Source organism: Nicotiana sylvestris, chromosome 4 (assembly GCF_000393655.2).
Source record: "Nicotiana sylvestris chromosome 4, ASM39365v2, whole genome shotgun sequence".
In the NCBI taxonomy this organism is placed as follows: Eukaryota; Viridiplantae; Streptophyta; class Magnoliopsida; order Solanales; family Solanaceae; genus Nicotiana; species Nicotiana sylvestris.
In genome coordinates, this window is record NC_091060.1 from 54751109 (window position 1) to 54768510 (window position 17402).

A 17402-nucleotide genomic window follows, 5' to 3' on the forward strand; every position below is an offset into this window, starting at 1 on the left:
GTCTCGGAATGGAATTCCGAGAGTTGGAGTAGCTTCGTAGGGCCATTTGCGACCTGTGTACAAAATTTGAGAATATTCAGACGAGGTTTGATTAGTTTCGGAGTCATTTGTGGAATTTATGAGTTTGGAGTTCTTAGGCTTGAATCCGAGATTTTGATTCGATGTTGGTGTTGTTTTGAGTGATTCGTAGATTCGACTAAGTTTGAATGATGTTATGAGATATGTTAGTATATTTGGTTGAGGTCCCGAGGGCCTCGGATGTATTTCAGATAGTTATCGGAGGAGATTAGCTGCTGAAACATGTGTTGGGTTGCTAAGAGAAGTTGTTGGTGTTTCAGGGGGTTCTCTGAAGTTGAGAACGTGGACCGCTCCAAAAATTCGTGGTTAGCGATGTGTCTTTGCGGGGACGGCAGAATTCCGTGCTTAGCAGAGGAGGCTGGCACGGACAGCAGAATTTGGAGGCGCGACTGTAGGAGATGGCAGTTTTCGCGGCCATGGCGGAAAATTCGCGGACAGCGGAGTAAGTGGAGCGGGGAAGTTTCTTTTTGCACGGTCATCGGATTTGGGATCCGGGAAGTGCACTATAAATACGAGATTCAGGGTTTTGTTTTCATATTTTGACCTAGAAAGCTCGAGCTTTGACGATTTTTTGAAGGTTTTTCAAGAAATTCATCGGGGTAAGTGATTCTAACTCGGTTTAGGCTAAAATACATGAATATATCATGGAATCCATCATTTGATTAGAGTATTGGGGTGAAAATTGGGGAAAATTTGTGGAACTTCATAAAATGAACTTTTGAGATTCGAAAGCCGATTCGAAGACGGAATTGAGTGAAACTAGTATGGTTAGTCTCGTAATCGAGTGGGTTGTCGGATTTTGTGACTTTGGTTGGATTTCGAGACGTGGGCCCGGGGTCCATCTTTTGAATTGACTTTTGACTTTTGGCCTTAAGCTTAGTAATTTCTTATGGGTTTGATTCCTTTAGCTCGTGTTGATTGTATCGAATTATTTATGGCTACATTCGGAGCGTCCGGAGGTTGATTTGAGGGGCAAGGGCATCGCGAAGTAGGATTTTGGCTCGTTTGAGGTAAGTAACGCTTCCAAACTTGGTTCTGAGGGTTCAAAACCCCGAACTATGTGCTATATGATTGTATTGAGGTGACGCACATGCCAAGTGACTAGCGTGTGGGCGTGCACCATGAGAATTGTGGCTTGGTTCATTCCATGGCACCGCGTAGTGACTCTTCCTTGCGGATACCATTATTTCTATCATGTGACTAATTAAATGTGCTGCAAATCATGCTAGTTACCCCGTTAGGGCTTTACGCCGATACTGATGAGACCCGGGTAGTTGTTTCATGCTGTCATATCACTAGATTCATTGATGTTATGTATTAAGTCTTACTCATGCATATCATATCATGTCTTAGTCTTAGTTGTTATTATTTGGCGCATCATATCATTGTTTCGGGCTAGTTTTCATGGCATTGTGAGCCCTTGAGTGATACTGGAGAGTGATGACTGAGAGAGGCCAAGAGCCTGAATGATGAGTGACAGTTATGGGTCGGGTTGCACGCCGCAACGGATTATTGATTATGCCTTTGTTGGCTTGTTATATCACTTGGGATGTAGGGTCCCCTCTGAAGTTTGCACACCCACAGTGGGCGCGGATGATATTATTGAGGGATGAATTTCCCTGGATATGGATTTGTCCGAAGTATTGATGTATGAAGATGAATTTTTTCATAGGGATGGATTTCCCTTTTTTCTCGGTACCAGGTGACTTATAGTCAGTGATGAGTATGTTCCGGGATGGATTTCCTTGGGTCGAATGGCCGTATGCGGTACCGAGTGGTTGAGTATTTATATATATGTACCTGGAGATGGATTTCTCCTCAGAGTTGGATTACCCTTGTTTCCTCGGTACTAGATGACTTGCAGTCAGCATTGTATATGTTCTAGGATGGATTTTTCTGGGTCGGATGGCTATATGCAGTACCGAGTGGTTGAGTACTTGAGAGTGGGAGCACATGGTGCATTTCACACATTCTATGCATCGGCATGTAGAGTTAGCCGAGCTTTATATTTTACATCGTTCACATTTGTAGTTATTTCACTGTTGAGCTGTATTCCTGAAAGATTAGCATGCCTACTTTACTGCACACTTATTTCTATTTTCTGTTGAGGCTACGTTCGTCACTACCTATCAGTCCAAAGGTTGGACTTGTTACTTACTGAGTTGGTGTACTCACGTTACCCCCTGCACCTTGTGTGCAAATCCACGTTACCACTGATCGAGGTTGCAGGCTTGGGAGGTTGTCGAGGTATCTACATGGTGTTTGCAGATCTTGATCCTCCTTCTCTATTCTAGTTGTGTTTCAGTTGTATTCAGTAAACATTATAGTAGACTATGTTATTTCTCTAGACGCTCACGTACTCCGTGACACCCTAGTTTTGGGCTGGTTGTTTTGTATTAGAAATAATGCCTTATGTTTTTTTTAAATAGTTTACTCAAATGATAAGTGCGTTTTTTCGCAAATGTTCTAAGTTCTAGTATTGTGGTTTGGATTACGTTGAGTTAAGATTGGCCTAGTTCCATGATAGGCGCCACTACGATGGGATGAGTTTGGGTCGTGACAGTATGACTCTGATGTATTCTTTTTATAGTACTGGTGGATCAAATGAAGAGTATCAGGTGTGTCGATGGAGGAGATGTGCAGGTGACGGAGAAACAAAAAAAAGAAGGAAAGAAAATTAAAAGGAAGTGGGACCCACAAATAAAAATTATCTCTAAATTAAGAATATTTAGTACTCCGTTTCAGTTTACGTGAATCTATTTTCTTTTGGTCCGTTCCAAAAAGAATGACCCCTTTCTAAATTTGAAAATAATTTAGCTTAAACTTCTAATTCTACCTTTAATGAGAAGTTTTTATAACCACACAAATACTCTAGACCCCTTTTGACTTGTTTTGGACCATATATTTCAAAAGTATTTATTTTTTTAAACTGTGTGCCTAGTTAAATAGGTTCACATAAATTGGAATGAAAAAGTAATATAATGTTCAATAAGGAATGACACGTGTATAATTTTGAGGGTGTGGAATGCCTAAGTGAACGACCACTCAAAGCATTTTTGCTCATTTTGTTAACGGCATTTCATTTAAACAAAAACTATAACAAAGGATAAATGTAGACTATTTAATAAAGTACACGGATAAATCCAACATTTTTCTCCATTAATAACTGTGGAATAGTTTAAGAAATACTCTTTTCGTTTCAATTTATGTGAACTTATTTAATTGTGTATGAAATTTAAAAAACAAAGAAGATTTTTAAATTTGTAATGTAAAATAAGCTACATATATTTTATGTAATTATAAATTATTACATAAAAATAAATTATTTTTAAATAAAGAAAGTGATCATTCTTTTATTGCTCGGACAAAACAAATAGGTTAGGATCTTAAAAGTTTATGATTCACCCTTATTTATATGTTGCTTGGGCTAGGTCAGCCGTCAGCTCTGAAGCTCAGTTCCCTTCTTTCCCTATTCCTCTCATGTGTGGTACTCCATTTTATATGCGGATGTTTCAGCATTCTTTGATAAGGGATCCGAGAGACCCAGTATACAAGAGCGTTATCGGTAAGATTGACCAAAATTCCTCTTTCCTTGTCCAGCCATTCCAACAGTTGATAACATTTAAGATTTGCGAATCTTTGTTTCTTTGTCCTCCTATCTCAAACCCACTATTTTCTCATACATCATCACTATGAACTAAGATTTTGTATGTATTGAGAAATGGTGTTTTTGATGAAGTGATGGTAAGATAGGAAGATGAGTAATCAAAGTATGGTCAAATCTTGATGTTAAATTAAACTGGTGGGATGCTTGGGCCAGGAAAGACGACTTAGGTCAAAAAAAGAATATGATAAATATGCTCGCAATTCCAATCTACTCGGTTTGTTTAATGATGATGAATGTTGTATGCTATTTATTAAAGAAGATGCTCTTCAATGAAGAAATTGTTCCACTTGGCTTAAAAAATCTGTCTCTAAATTAACAAAAAGTTAGTTTTGCTTGTAGCAGGTGTTAACAATTGCTGAGGATAAGTGGTAAAAAATTTAGAGTAACGGATTTATAGGTCCTCCAAGGATGTAATGCTCTTAAAGGGCACCCAGTGCACAAAGTATCTTGCATTCACGTAAGGTCTGGGAAGGATCGCACCTCAAGGGGTGTAATATAGACAACCTACCATAATGCATGCATTAGTGTTTGCTTCTACGGCTCGAACTAGTGACCTACAGTCATATAGAAGCAACTTTACCGTTGTTCGAAGGCTACTCTAACGCATGCATTTTAGTTGAGAATTTACCATGCCATTCTGTATTTGGAGGATGTTTACTAAACAAAGAGAGTTTCAAAGTTTACAGAAGGATTTTAAATAATCACTTGGAGAAGGGCTAGGAGGACATAGCAGAACATTAGTTAGAGATGATGTTTTTGGATTTTAGTTCAGTTGACGTTTGAGAATTAGTTTGGTAGTATTTTGCTGCAACAGAAGCATTTTATGGCTTTCTCTTTCATGAATAATTAATGGGTGATTGTCCATCTGCCGGTGCTTTTGTCTTTGTGTATGGTTCGAGAGTGGGAGACTTATGTCTTAATTTGCCATAAAAGACGAATTCTTTAGCACTAGAATATTGAAAATATGAAATGTGCCAGAAAATAGTAGAATAGATACTGAGCATTCATATATTTGATTCAAGTTTGGGATTAAGGCAAAGTTGATTGAATGCACTGGTTTCACTTAATTGAAGCCAACTAATATTATTTGAACGTTTGTTAATGGATTGTAACAGTAGTGTTATGTAGAGAACAGAATAATCAGAGCAGTAAAAGATATGACTTTGTTTGAAGTACGGTGCTGAGTTTTTAAAATCTACGTCGGTTACTTACTACTACTGTGACCTGCATTTGTCGGAATGTCCATCTTCTCCCTCTTTGTGGAGAAATGGAGTTTTATCCGATCTCACCCTGTAGGTGGTTAATCATAGGCAGTATTTGGTATGGATGGATATTTCATATGCTCCTTCTGTGGATTTTTGAGAATGGAGTCTTACAATTCTGAGAGAACTTTAAGCTGGAACTGTTGTATTGAAGAAGTCTTGTTTGGATAACCACATCTATCAAAAGATCCTCAAGAAGCACTTTATCATATTACTCTGATCGAGCTGCAAGCTTTTTCATGTTCATAATCAAGGTCAATTTTTGGTGCAGTTTGTGATGTTTGGATATCTGTAGTTTCAACACACTTGCAGAGATATGTGCATCTGCATTTGATTTTATCTTCACTGCTAACTTAGCATTAAGATAAATTCCAGGGCTGCAATGGCGAGAAATGCTCGGGGTACAAAAGGACTAGGACTTCTATATCCATTTTTATTGTAGCTGGTCTATGCTGTTTCTTCTATTTGCTTGGGAGTATGGAAAAGAAGTGGCTTTGGGTAAGGAGATAGTGTAGCTCTATCTGTCACCAAGATTACTGAGAGCTGCAATATCCTACCAAATCTCAATTTGAGACTGGTCATGGTAGCCAAACTTCTAATATTGATGAGTCAGCAACGGAATTCAAAGAATTTAAGCCAAGTGATCCTAAATACACCGATTATACACCCTGTCAAGAACAAAGGCGTTCTATGACCTTACCTGGGTATGATCTACCATGAAAGGCATTATCCAACTCATGCAAGGAAGTTACAGTGCCTTATTCCAACGCCTATGGGAATGTTACCCCATTTCCATGGCAAAAAGCCGCGATTATGTTCCCTATGCCAATTCTCCTATGACAGTTAAGAATGCAATCAGAATTGGATTCAGTATGAAGGTGTTTTATTTTGGTTCCCTGAAGGAGGATCACAGTTTCTACAAGGGACAGATGAATATATATATCAGTTTGCTTTAGTAATCCCAACTCGAGTTGCGAGTGTATGTACTGCTTTGGATGCTGATTTTTTGGGGTATGTTCTTTTTACTGAGTAAACCTTTCTTATTGTAAAAGAGATCCCTCTTCTTTTCTTCCTATACATGAAAAGTTTCCCCTGTTATTCTTCTGGCTGTTCTGGCTAACAATGGGGTTTATTTCTTTATTTATTTATTTTGGTGGGTGGGGGGTGGGGTGGGGAGATTATAGGTGTTCCTGCTGTTATTGGTGTCCTAGGAACAATCAAAATGTCATATCCATGTAAGGCCTTTCATTGTTCTCATTGTCTAATCACATGGGATGGAAACTGCTGTATGAATATTTGTGTTATTATTGAGAAAGCATAGTTGATAACAAATTAGATTTGGAAAGAGTTTCTTGGTTAAAATTCCAGAAGAGATTGTGACTCGCCTCCTTTTTTACATGTTTCCCTTATGTTTTGTAGAATCATTTACTTGTCTGGTAGCATCTCTTTGACTGTATATTTTATTCTTTCTTCATGCATATGGAATCTTCGATATATGGTGATATTATTAGAGCGCACACTACAATTATTCTGAACTCTAGTAAGCCTCCCCTTTCTGCAGAAGCTATAATAAAGGATTGACTGGAGTTCTTTTGTTGCACTTGGCATGTTATTATAAGTTATATTCAATGATGTATGCATTATGGTTGAAATGGATTTCTTTGCATATTTGATGTCACTTCTTGCTGACTTAGTTACCTTTACTATCAGTATGCCTAGTTCCAAACACCTTCAATATCATTGGCTTGTTGCATTCAAGGGTGTGACATAGTGGTTAATGAAGCAGACCGAGAATCACGATGTCTCACATTTAAATCTCAATGGAAGCACAAAATACTAGGTAATTTCTTCCTATCTACTTAAGCCTTGGTGCATGGTCAGAGTTACTTGGTATCTATGCTGGTGGAAGGTAGCAGGTACTCGGAGAAATAATTGCGGTGAGTACAAGCTGATCTGCCTGATCACCACCTCATAAAAAAAAATAACAAAAAAAAAATTCATTAACTTCTTGTCATTTGTCTCTGTTTGACAGTTATGGCAGCCTAAATCCTAAATACTCTCGTTTATTAACAGATGGGCAATCTAGGTCAGTACTAAACTCTGTTCAAATGGTGCTCAATGGTTGTGGAACATATAATCATATGACAGCATGAATACCCCAGTCTGAAGCTAATTGCATAATGAGAACCTATGACAACCAGATGCAATATGAAGTTGCTTCTTGTCCAAAATGAGTTCTTAATAAAATGTGGTGCAATGATTTGTAGCTGCTCACTGCTCAGCATACTTTCTCAAAATAAAATAAAATTATGTAGCTACTCAGTGCTGGGATTTCCAGAGAACTTAAAATGTTATGTCGTTTATTTAGTGCATTCCCTTACGACTATGATGTTTCCTCAGGAATTGCTAAATGGACTATTTTCTGGAGTTTCTGCTGAGGCATTTCTGGAAGACAGCAAGAAATGGAAGAAACATGCAAGTGCTTATAAAAATATCAACAAACTCATTGACACCACAGTGTTATGGACATGAACGCACGACTTAGGAGGTTTTGTTGTTGCACCACTGTCTCCAAAGTTGTGTAAAGTTATGTCAACAATAGCCAAGAAAAAATTGGGAGTTATCTGTGAATGAGGGACTGATCAGTATCTATCATGACTGATATGGTCTTCTTTCATATGTTCTATCATAGTGTTATCTAGGATGCTTGTGGTGTTAATTTCTTTCCGATGCTTCTAGATTGTTTTTTATGAGTACTAGTTGTATCTTGCTTTCCTTGAGTCGGGATTTATTGGAAACAACCTCTCTACCCCCACAAGGATAGGGAATTAGAAGGCAGTTTGGTCCCTTTTACTTTCAGCAATTGGGATTTTCCCAATGTTATGTGTTGTCTCACGAAATAAGAACTTACTCGCGGGTTGAGCTGAATTTGAGCTGGTTAAGATGGGCTGAATCATTAAGTAGGTCATTGTCCAATCATGTTCAAAGTCCACTTGGGCTAAATGGATTGGGTCAAGATGGGCTAAACAATGGTTCATAGCGCAACTCGCCCAATTTGACCCATCTTTTATACATTTTGGGAATCTAAATATATCAATATACGCTTGTGTGACTGCAAACACTCTCGCATATGTTTTGAAAATCAAATCTAAATACTTTTTGGATATAAAAGAAAAACTCAATTGCAGATTGTTTGACTCAAAAGATATTGAAACTTTTTTTATTAAATCAATTAAAGAAGATGAACATGTAAATCTTAGTCAAACATAATAAATTCCAGATCTATAAGCTAATCAGAAAATAATGCATAAGACGAAACAGTGAAGATCAATCTTATTGATGTTTTTTATTTCTCGTCCCATTAATCGGTGGAGATAACTATTTTACATCTTTCATGGAAGACTTCCTAGTTCTCTGTTTGCTTAGAAGATTACGGTGGAGAGAGAAGAGAAAGAGATCCAGCCCCCCTTCTAAGAAGGTTTCCCCCCTTTTATATAGTTATGGAATCTTTGATATGTGCTTGGTTCGATACACTTTCATACTACGTCCGCTTTCGTCGTCCCCTGAACCTTGCTTTTTGACTAGGTGGGTATTGTACGGGATTTGGAGTAAACCATGTCATCTTCCACTGTCTCGCCGCTTGGACGGGGTTTCGGTTGGATCGACAGTAGCGGTCAGATTTTGATCAATACAGTTAGTCCCTCCGTCTGCTGGGGTCGTCCCTTGTCGGGCCTGGCAGATGGACTATGATTGTTGCATATATGAGAAAAATCTGACTACCTACCCCTTGGGTATGATCCTTAGGCTCAAGTAAGGTAACGACGCCCTTTCGATATCGTTGGACCGTTGCGGCTGTTTCGGAACTGAAACGTTGTTTGGCTTGAAACGTTGTTCGTGGTTGCCGCAATCATGACACACGTTCCCAGGGAATTGAAACGTTTCGTGCCCTATCAAATTCGATTGGCGACTCTTGGGTTTCGTGCTTGGGGGATTTATGTTTCTTATAAATAGAAGGAATACATCCTTCGATTGACACACTTCTTTGCCCTTTACTTGAAAGAACTTTGCGAATATTCTTTCCTCCTGATACTTCGGATTTTTAATTTTTACCAGTTAGCCGAAAACTTTCATCTTTCCTTTTCTTTATCCCTTTGCTTTACCAAATTGGCACAAATGGCTGGTGATTCTTTTCGCGCTGACCTCCTTGTCACAATTCCGGTGCCAGAAAGCGATATTCTGGCCACTGGAGGAGCAGAAGTGGTAGAGGATGAGGAGGTCCCGTTGGTGGCCGAGATCTTGCCTCACCCTGGGAAAGCATGAACTGACTTCTACAGTCCCGCCGGGGAGGAGCCGGAACCTGCTCCCTCTGTTATAAACGAAGAGGGGATCGCAGAATTGAAGGCTAGGTGGGAAATTCCTCGCTACGTCGAAATATTACCGGCAGTGGGGGACGACATAGTCCATTTTGACCGCCTAGGGTATTGCGTGTTCTACGCCTATCCCTTTATTGTTGGATACATGCTTCCTCTCCCTCTCTTGGTGGTAGATTTTTGTCGTTTTTACGAGGTATGCCCTGCTCAACTTTCGTCGTACCTGTATAAACTGTTCTTTATGCTGCTCAAGTTTGCGGAGCTCGCCGGTCGTGAGATCACTTTGGGGCACATGCTAAATATCTTCGCCCCTCAGCTCATTCGCTACACGATGATTCACATGCGCCATCGAGGGTCGAAGAGTCTGGTGGTGAAGATGGACGACAGGGCTAACCCTCGCTTCTACGAGAATTAGTTCTATGTGCGGACCAAGCACCTTGTGGCGGATCCTACGGGGTTCCCTGAGAAGTGGAACTTCGCACGTGAGTTTCTATACTTTTAGTCGGAGAGATGTCCGACCGCTTTCCGTTGGGTAGTACTAAACTGTTTTATGTTTTTACAGCTGCGAAACTACCCCCTGCACCTGTTGAAGGTATCCACGAGTGGGTGAGTGCCATCCTTCATCATACTGCGGGGGTCCGCACATGGTCGACCTTCTATGAGAAATATGGACGCAAGCCCCTTACAGGTGAGTGATATCGTTTTTGTTCGCTATTCTTTCCCTTTCCCTTTTTACTTAGTTTCTTATGTGATGTTCGTCGATGTCAGGGAGAGTGTGTAGAGCGAGGGCTCCTCCACTAGATTTTCGCCAGCTTGCATCGTCTGCTCGCCCTGCTGCAGTGTCTACTACTCGACCTTCATCGAGGGCTGCTTCAGTCGAGTCTACGGTTGTGGTCATACCTACGGAGGCCACCCATCAAACTGAGACCCCGACCCATGCCGCCTATCCAGCTGGTGAATCTTCCCGTGCCGAGAAAGGAGAGGGGCCGTCCAAGAGGCGACGAGTGGAGTCCGGGACAACACCTCCGGCTGTGATACATCTGGGGAAGACTCTCCCTTGACGGGATCTAGGGCGGGGGTTGATACCATTCCGCTTGTAAAGACGAAGCCAGCCGTTGTATCTGCCCCATCGACGAAGATTCCTGCCACTATCATTGATTAGAAACCTGCCGCGACGGGGGGGGGGGTCCGATTTCTGAGGCCGCTGTTGTTGTTTCTGACGGGCCTTCGTCCCCAATACCTGGTCGTGCTTCCTCCTCGGTCGCTGGAAGGGGAAATGGTGTCGTGGTTGATGACTACGAATCTGAGTCCAACCTCGATCCCGATGATGTTAGGATGTTTGAAGAGAGTTTTACCCGTTTGGTAGTTCATGCGGGAGGCCCGTCTCGTATTCTTGAGATCTCATCGGATATTAATCTTCTGGGGGACACGGAGGACCTGGTGCCGTAGTTCGACATTTTATGTTCTGCTGCCGAGAACGAGGCTCTTCGAAACGTTCCTAATATTGATCTGATGCACGAAGTGGCTGCTATGGGCTTGAGAGTACGTTTCGCCTTTCTTTCCTGTTCCTTTTATTTTTCTAGATGATATGGTCTTGACCTATCTTTTCGTTTTTCAGACGTACATGGTGGAAATTGAGAGTGCTCGTACGGCCGACATTCGGGCCAAGATTTTCCTGAAGATGTTGGATAAGTATCGGTGCTATCGCAATAAGTGCCATGAGATGCACGAGCGGCTGAAGGCGAACCCTGGTGCTCGATCCCTCGGCGAGGAACTAGAGAAGAGGGACCAGCAATTGATGGAGGCTATTCGCAGAAGTAGCGTGCTCGAGGAGCAACTTCGTGCGAAGGAAGAAAAGCTTGAGTTAGGTAAAGGGGTTGTTGTAGAGTGTGAATACCTTCAGGAGAAGCTGAGGTCGATGCAGTATGAGATGGATCAGAATCTTATCAGGGTCGAGGCAATGAGCGCAGAGTGGATAGGAAAATTGGCAGAGTTGGAGAGAAAGGTTGTCGGGTTGGAGAGTATCGAGAGTGCCTGGTCGTCAGCTTCGGCAAGGGCGGCAGCTCCGGAAAACACTATCCGCGTCCTCCAATCTGAGCAGGAGTCGGAGAGGGAGACGACCACACTAAGGGAGGCATGGCTCGAGGAGCGCATTGGAGAGATCGATCGAGAGCCTTAGGGGACTGGGTTGCTGCTCTCGAGGCCGAAAAGGAACAACTGTTGGCTCAAGTCGAATCTTCCTCCGCCGCTGTTCCCCATCATTTGCACGAGCTTTGGGTTCATGCTGAAGCCCAGTGGGACATCTATAAGAGTTTGTGGGAGGCAGGAAATGTTACCGAGGCCGCATATGAAGGAGCACAGGCGAAGGCACGAGAGGCTCGTGTTAACTACTGGTATGACTCTGCAACGTCGGAAGCTGATGAGGGCGCGGTCAATGAGGGGGGATCTCCCGGAGATGGTGCCGAATGAAAGAATTGCTATCTTTGTTTTTTTTTTTGTTGTTTATTATTTTTTTCTTGGACTCTGTTGGTTTTAGTTGTAGCTAATCTGCGGCTTTTTGCGCAGTAGCTCTGTATATAGAGGAATTTTCCATTGTTATATGCCTTTTGTACTTCTTTTCTTGTTCTGTTCTTCATAATTTTGATGCAAAGTAGATTTCCGCGTGATGATTTACCGCCTCTCATGGAATTTTAATGTCACACGGGTTGAGTAGAGCCTTGATGACGGCTTTGGCTGATAGGACGCTGCTTTTCACCTTGCGCCCAGGTGCTAGCCTATCGTAATCCGAATGGTGCCAAATTCTTTTCCTAATAATGACCTTAGCCGTAGGGATGTTACTTTCGAGCTTATATCGAAGTATTATCCCATAAGTCCCAGTTTTCTTCGGCGATGGCCTTCGGCCTTAAGGGTGTTATTTCGAACTTTCGTCGAAATATTAACCCGTCGTTATTTGATCGAGGTTGAACTCTTCTTTATGGTGAAGGCTGTCACACCTCTTTTTTCACCTACACCCCCGGAGAGGGTGTGTAAAGGAGTTTTTTTCCAATTTAAAGTGACAATCGAAACAGGATCATTTTATTAAAAATTCAGAGTCGCCACTTGGGATAATTTATGGTGTCCCAAATTACCGGTTTAGAATCCCGAATCGAGGAAAAGATTGACTCTGTATTACAATCTACGAACCAGAAATCCGAGTAAGGAATTCTTTAACCCGGGAGAAGGTGTTAGGCATTCCCGAGTTCCGTGGTTCTAGCACGGTCGCTCAAATGTTATTTTTGGCTCAATTATTTGATTTTAAAACACTTTTAGACCTATGTGCGTTTTAACTTTAACCGCTTTTATTCATTTTTTAGAGAAAATTGCAACGCTATTAAAACACGTCTCAAACCATGTCACATAAATGCACCCGTGGTCTTTGACATATTTTAACATCGTTGAGATTTGGATTTGGGTCACATAAATGCGCACCCGAGTTTAGGAAGGTAATGTTATTTAATGACGCACCTAAAGCAGCTACGCATTTTTAACTTTGCGAGTGCCATGGAAATTTGCTAAATGGCACGCCTCGAATTCTAGGGATTTCAAAATAAACAATTAAGTGAGAGCCACACATTTGAGATTTTATTTGGCGCGGCACACCTCAATTCCATTTTTAAAAGGGTTCCTACTTAATTATATTTGGAGGGCCATAAATTACTTGTGTCACTAATATGGCTCACCTCCAAAGAGTCGGGCTAATTAATTAGATTCAAAGAATTCAGAGGCCTTTTATGCCAAAGTTTGCACTTAATCACGGAATCAATAAATGGGCATCTATTTTTATTTCAGATGTTGGGCCCTAAAGGAAAGCCCATCACGTTGTTGCAAATGCTGAGCTACTGATTTTAAAAGTGGCTTAGAAGAAACACCAAAAGAGACCCATTTTGGAAAGCATGACAAACGAAACACTAGCTCAGGATCTAGTCCTTGTGAGCGCAATCCAGTTCCAAATCACTACGCCCACTCAAATTACCCATCAACTGGTACCAAGCTGGAAGTATTGAAATTTATGTAGCAAAAGGAAATTCTGATCTTTATGCAGTCAGACACCTACGTAATTCTGATTTAACCAGTCATTCACTTAAAAATTCAAAATCAATTTTCAGGCTTATACAGACCATCTAAATTCACAAGCAAACCTGAAAAAAACTAACCATCTAGATGGTTTTTCTGATTAGATATAACAATACAAATCCCAACTGCAAAGTGGACAATGCTTCACCATGACAACTCCTAATTTCAAGTTACAAAAAAACCAATTAATATACCCAAGCGATCTATCCTTATAGCATGTTTAACCGTCCATTCATGCAACTAGAGTTCAAACAATATTACAATACCCAATATTCTGAGATTATACATTAAATCTAGCAACTAAATCACACTAAGTTATGAACCAACACTTAGCACAAACCAGAAATCAAACTTAACGAAAGGAAGCACCTAATCATACATAATGGTGATAACTAGCAATAACTACATCAGGAATTTAAGATGTCTTATTCAAATTTCAACTTGAATTTCCAAATCTTCATACATGCTAGTCAATACTCAGTTCCATGGCAAGTTTTGATAGTGTACCTGAATCATCAGCAAAAGAAAACAGAGCTGAGAGGGAATTCAAAGAAAACAGCAGCAACAGACTCAGATCGAAGAATCAGCACTCAAAAACACACTCTATAACCCCAGCAGAAGTCCAAACCAGATTAAAAAACTCGAACTCAATTCATTTTACACCCAAAGCAAAGCAGAAATTGATTCAGGGAACGCAAACTTTAAGATCCAAAGCAATAGAACAGTGTATGTTTCCTTTTTTTCAAAAATGTCTCAGCCGTTTGTTTTTCTGGAATTCTCTATCAATTAGGTCCGCCTTCTCAGGAAAGAAAAGGGTGCCTTTATAGGCAAGCAAATAGGGCAACCTTTCAGATTTTATTTTACCCCTTAGGTCCCTGATTTTATGACTTGCTTGCAAAGTTAAATTTGAAATTCCCTGGAAGACCCTTACTGGAAGCTTCTAAAACAGTTACCAAAGATTCCCCCCTCCCCATTTCCTAAACTACCTCTCGAGCCCTGATTATTTACCCTCCCAGCCTAGCAGAACCCGGGTCCAAATGACCCAAGTGAATGGGTCTAAGCTAGACCCAATTCAAATCCTTCTTGGGCTGGTCTTTAAGCATCGCTTGAGATCAATCAAAGATTCAACATTCTAAACAAAACTGACCTAAAATTAACCAGGAGAAAGAAGAGACGGGAACTTTAAACCAAAGCCCAAAACCAAAACAAAAAACGAGAATGATTTACCTAATTCTAAACAAACAACAAGATAATTAAGTTGATTATCAGACAAATCATGCATGAATAACAACAATCATACTATGAAAACACAAACACAGAAACACGATGAAGAAAGATGACTTTAAAAGACAGAAAAATACAAGGAAAGAACCAACAAAAATGTAAAGATACCTAAACGGACTGGCCAAGCCGCGGAGTTCTTCTTCAAACTCTCGATTTTGGCCGAAAAGGGTCTCAATCACGTGTTTTCACATGAAAACACCTGAACAAGGCACGTTTTGGTCTTAATCGGCACCAAATCTACCGATTCTAGAGCTCGACATTTTTTAGGTCTCATCTTCAACTTTAGATTCGACGTGCTCGGGACATGTTCAAGGGAAATTGGTCTGGGATTTGGAAAGAGGAGAGTGTGATGGTTGTTTGGTGTTATTTTGGGTGGGATTGGAGTAGGCGCCGCCGGGCTCGAGGTGGGGAAACGAGGGGCAGCGGATTAGGGTTCCTATTGGTCTCTGAGAGGAGGTGAGAATGAGACGATAAGAGAGAGGGGGGGGTCCGTATTTGGACATATAAGTATTAAAAGACTCCTTAGTTCTCGACCGTCTGATTAACTAATCTCGATGGCCCAGATCAAGCCTAACGAAACAACGTCGTTTGGCTTTAGGGTGAGGCGGACCGGGTTAGGGGACGGGTATTGGGCTGGGTTAAGGGGTGTTTAACACTTGGGCCTGGGACAAACTCAATTGTAACAGCCCAAAAATCGGTTTTTCCTTTTATTTCAATTCTTTTTCTTTTTCAATTTCAAATCCTTTATTTCCAAATTAAAAATAAAATCCTAAATTAATTTTTTTAAACTAAATTAACCTACCCAATTATATTAATCACTCATCATAGTATTTACAATAATTAATTAAATCCTAAATTTAAAGAAAACCATAAAATTCAAAATTAAAGAGTAAAAATGCAAACATGAACTACTTTTTTTTTGTGATTTTCATATTTTATAAAACAAACTAATTTACTAATTAATCCAAACAATGTAAGATTAAACCCTAAACGCAATGCGTGATATTTTGTATTTTTCATTAATTAAACAAAAATGAAAATGCACAGACAAATGCAAACAATTATCAGAAAATGCCACAAAATTCACAAAAATTGCAAATAATGAAAAGAAATTATTTTGTTTTGAATTTATGGAAGTAATTCATATAGGGCAAAAATCACGTGCTCACAGCTGCCCCTCTTTGCCCGGAAACACGAAGAGTTTTCGTGCAAAGATAAAGTGAGCGGATACGAGCGATTTTTGCCTGTTTGAATACTCCGTGGGAAGAATTTTTTGAAAGATTTGACCGCACCCTGCTTCCGAGGTTGCCTACATATCCTTGGCTAAAAAGTAATCAGGTCGGTGTAGTTCGGGAAGTTTTGGTAGCTGGGACTACCATGGAGCTGTGATTTCACTGTTGCTGTTGCTGCTACTGCTTACTGAACCCCTTATTACACCATGATAAAATAAAAAGAAGCTAGACTAGACTATGATCTATGCATTGCAAAATCCTATCTATATCTTCAAACTTGCTCATGTGGTTCTTATTTCCTTGTTGACTTGTATTCTCCCGGCAGAATCCCTTTGTTGCCTCCTTGAATTGTAATCTGAGATGTTTTTCCTTTTCTCCAGGTGGATGCCTGACTACTGAACTTGAATGTATTCCCTTCTCTCTATGCGGGCTCCCGATTGCTGACTTGAAATGTATTCCCTGCTCTCCAGGCGGGCTCCTGATTGCTGAACTTGAAATGTATTCCCTGCTTTCCAGGCGGGCTCCTGATTACTGGACTTGAAATGTATTCCCTGCTTTCCAGGCGGGCTCCTGACTGCTAACTTTAAATGTATCCCCTGCTCTCCAGGCGGGCTCCTGACTGCTAACCTGAAATGTATTCCCTGCTCTCCAGGCGGGCTCCTGACTGCTAACTTGAAATGTATTCCCTGCTCTCCAGGCGGGCTCCTGATTGCTAAATTGAAATGTATTCCCTGCTCTCCAGGCGGGCTCTTGACTGCTAACTTGAAATGTACTCCTTGCTCTCCAGGCGGGCTCCTGACTGCTGACTTGAATGTATTCCCTACTCTTCAGGCGGGCTCCTGACTTCAACAAAATGACAAAAATAGAGGAAATTTTTCTACCCCAGTTTGGGTATCTGGGAACATATGTAAGTGTGAAACGAATCACATTACCAAATATCAATAAGAACTTGAAAACTAAAACTTGAATTGTACTCCCTTGTTCTCCAGGCGGGATCCTAACTGCTGAACTTGAATGTATTCCCTGCTCTTCAGGCGGGCTCATGACTTCTGAACTTGAAATGTATTCCTTGCTCTATAGGCGGGCTCCTGACTTCAACAAAATAGACAAAAACAAAGAAAATTTTTCTGCCCCAGTTTGGTGGCTGGGCACAGTTGTGAGTGTAAAACTAATCATATTACTAAGTATTACTAAGAATTTGAAATCTAGGTCCCATTATCCAGGGGGTCCTGACAATTCTTACCTAAGCGACAATTTTAAATCTAAGTTATATCTTCTAAATGTGCGACTTTTGCTAAATCTTGTTATCTAAGAGGGTCTTTAAACTACTCCTCATTATCCAGGAGGGTCCTGAAACTCAAAGGTCAAATTTTATCTGAAGAGTGACAACTTTTAT

At 40.7% G+C, this 17402-nt stretch overlaps 1 long non-coding RNA gene across 2 annotated transcripts; it reads left to right on the plus strand.

Annotated features, from left to right (window-relative positions):
• Positions 1–3505: 3505 nt before the first annotated feature.
• LOC104236228 (uncharacterized) lies at positions 3506–7787 on the plus strand. 2 transcript variants are annotated; one of them, XR_713375.1, is made up of 5 exons: positions 3506–3643; positions 4088–6018; positions 6718–6944; positions 7040–7093; positions 7408–7787. It is a non-coding gene; the product is annotated as an uncharacterized lncRNA (long non-coding RNA). The 2 variants fall into 2 exon arrangements; XR_713374.1 differs by having other exon boundaries at positions 3506–6018.
• The last annotated feature ends 9615 nt before the right edge of the window (positions 7788–17402 follow it).